The sequence below is a fragment of the Euphorbia lathyris genome, chromosome 3 (genome assembly GCF_963576675.1).
Source record: "Euphorbia lathyris chromosome 3, ddEupLath1.1, whole genome shotgun sequence".
Classification (NCBI taxonomy): Eukaryota; Viridiplantae; Streptophyta; class Magnoliopsida; order Malpighiales; family Euphorbiaceae; genus Euphorbia; species Euphorbia lathyris.
This window is the reverse complement of record NC_088912.1, coordinates 38,114,999-38,117,566: the sequence shown is the minus strand read 5'-3', so window position 1 is coordinate 38,117,566 and position 2,568 is coordinate 38,114,999. Positions and strand designations below refer to the sequence as shown.

At 36.8% G+C, this 2,568-nt stretch overlaps 1 non-coding gene across 1 annotated transcript; it reads left to right on the top strand.

The window, feature by feature from the left end:
- Positions 1–269: 269 nt before the first annotated feature.
- On the top strand, positions 270–376 carry LOC136225272 (small nucleolar RNA R71). Its single transcript, XR_010686996.1, has one exon. It is a non-coding gene; the product is annotated as a small nucleolar RNA R71 (small nucleolar RNA).
- Positions 377–2,568: the final 2,192 nt, after the last annotated feature.

Below are 2,568 nucleotides of genomic sequence, written 5' to 3'. Positions count from 1 at the left end.
ATGAATGGAAGACACATTCATCTTGCTGATTTGCTTAACAAGCTGTTCCATCTGAGTTGTCAGCTTTGAAACAACATCAGAATCTGTAATCTTCTTCCCATCACTCCTCACCGAGTGCCAATTGTAACTTGTATTGACCACCCTTTCAAAGAGATCATATAGAGCTTGTGGTTCAAGATCTTCAGGGCTACCATTTGAAATGCTCAATTTGAATTTTATAGGTATTGGTGACTCCATTGTAGAAATTTTGAACTTGCATCCACATGGGAATGTCATGGTTTGGTACCCTTTTCAAGAGCTCCTTGTAATGTTCCCAAGCCTCGGCTAACGACTCATCTTCTTCTTGCATAAAATGAGAAACCTCATTTCTCAACTTGATAGCTTGCCTTGGTGGGAAATATTTCATCAAGAATGCACTAGCCATCTCTTGCCAAGTAGTTATTGATCCGGGTTGAAGGTTCTTCAACCAAACTCTTGCTTTATCCTTTAGAGAGAAAGGAAATAGCTTTAACCTTATAACATCATCGGCGACCCCCCTACTTGTTCTGAAAATGTTACACATTGCAACAAAATCCTGAATATGAGCATTAGGGTCTTCTTTGTGGTATCCACCGAACTGAACAACAGTTTGAAGCATTTGTATCATGGATGGCTTGATTTCGAACAGGTTGTTCCCCTCATTAGGCAGCACAATACATGATGAGTTCCCTTCAATGGTAGGTCTTGAATAGTCTCTGATTCTCATGACTGGTGGATTATTGTTTTCACCTTCTTCTTCTTGAACAAGTTGTTCTGGTACTCTTCCAGCCATTCTTCTTTGTCTTGCTCGTCTAGCTGCTGCCTGGTTCCTTCTACACGTCCTTTCTAACTCAAGATCGATAGGAAAGGCTGCACTATTAAACAAACAGATTAAAAACACCTTGTTTCACAGAAATTTTCAAATAAAATTGTTCCTTTCAATCCCCGGCAACGGCACCAAAAACTTGTTGTCCTCAAAACAGACTCTAGCAAGTGCACTAGATACAAGTAATAAAATGATAAGTAGAGTATCGTCTCCTCAGGGATTGATGACCAAATTTTACTAGAAAAACCTTGCAGAATAGGGTGTTCGTGGTGTGTCATTTTCTTTAGTTGAGAAATGATTTGATATGGTGAATAGAAATACTAATGATAAAGATTCAGTCTCAGAAAATGTGTTTTGGTTATGATAAAACGAGAGAACAGGCTAGGCCACAGCGGAACAGGTTACTTTCAGCCTCTAAACATCCTATTTATTCATGAATGACGTAAAGTGAAGTCAAGGTCTCTGTTTTAAAGCTCACTTAAGTCAACTTTCGTGTGTTCTTAAGATTCTAAGATGTACTACAACCTTAAGGGCCCTTAATGTTGGTTCTTTCTTGCATTACGAGCGAAACAGCATTTCTCTTTAGAAAACCCTTGATGCAACCTCCTGACATCTCTGTTTCGGGGTTGAATGCTTGACAAATAGTTCCGTGAAGATGAAAGCAGTGTCCTATCATGCATCTAACACTAACATACATACATTTAGCAATGGAATTTCGAATTCTAATATAATAATTAAAATAATTATTTAATAATATTAAAAAAAGAAAGGATTTGTCAAGCACAACACCATATAGCATCATTCATTCATAAATAAGAAAAATAGAAGACTTACAAACCAGCCCCTTGCTGGCCAAGCCCGTTCAGTTGACTACTCACTCATAAAGATGAGTGAACAACCATAGAAACTACAATAAATCTCCATTAATGGAGTTAGGTCTCAAATTAAAGAGAACTCTCGTGGAAGATGAAGTTTCAGCCCCCCAAAAGTTATCTCCTTGTCCTCATACAGTAATCTATTTAATTAGGAGGAAAGAAATATAAAAAGTACTAAAAAGTATTAAAAAGTACACTAAATAGACCGTTTTGACAGATTATGGCCACTTGAACACTTTAAGGCCCAAATCTTCTTCAACAAGCTAGATCTCCACTGGTCCCACGTCTTTGCTTGGCTGTCTTCCATCTCTTTACATGCTATTGCCCTTTGGTTCATAGATTTCCCGTTACTGTTTACTGCAACGGGCTGTTTGACAACTTTCTTCACAAAATCTGTAAAAAAGGTTCTTTAGTCCTAAATTAATACTCCCTCCGGTCCATAATAGAAGTCTTTTAAGGTTAATGCACACTAATTAAGAAATACAATTAATTTTAAGTAAAAGACTTTATTACCCTTGTAATAATTGCATTCACTAGTAACTTAATCTATTCTCAAGATAAAAAGTCAACTTAAATAGGAGTATATTTGGTAAAAGTAAATTAATGTGCATAGATTTAAACAAAATGTCATGTATTGTGGAACAAAAAAAACTCTCTAGAAAGACTTCTATTGTGGACCAGAGGGAGTAACAATTAACAGCCCATAAGCCCATTTTTAGTGAAATAGCATATGGTTATTAGGGTCAATTATGAACCCATCAATAGCCACAGAAGAGAAAGTTTCGTCATAATCAATTCCTTGTTTCTGACGGTATCCTTTCGCTACTAACCTAGCTTTGTAGGTGCTAA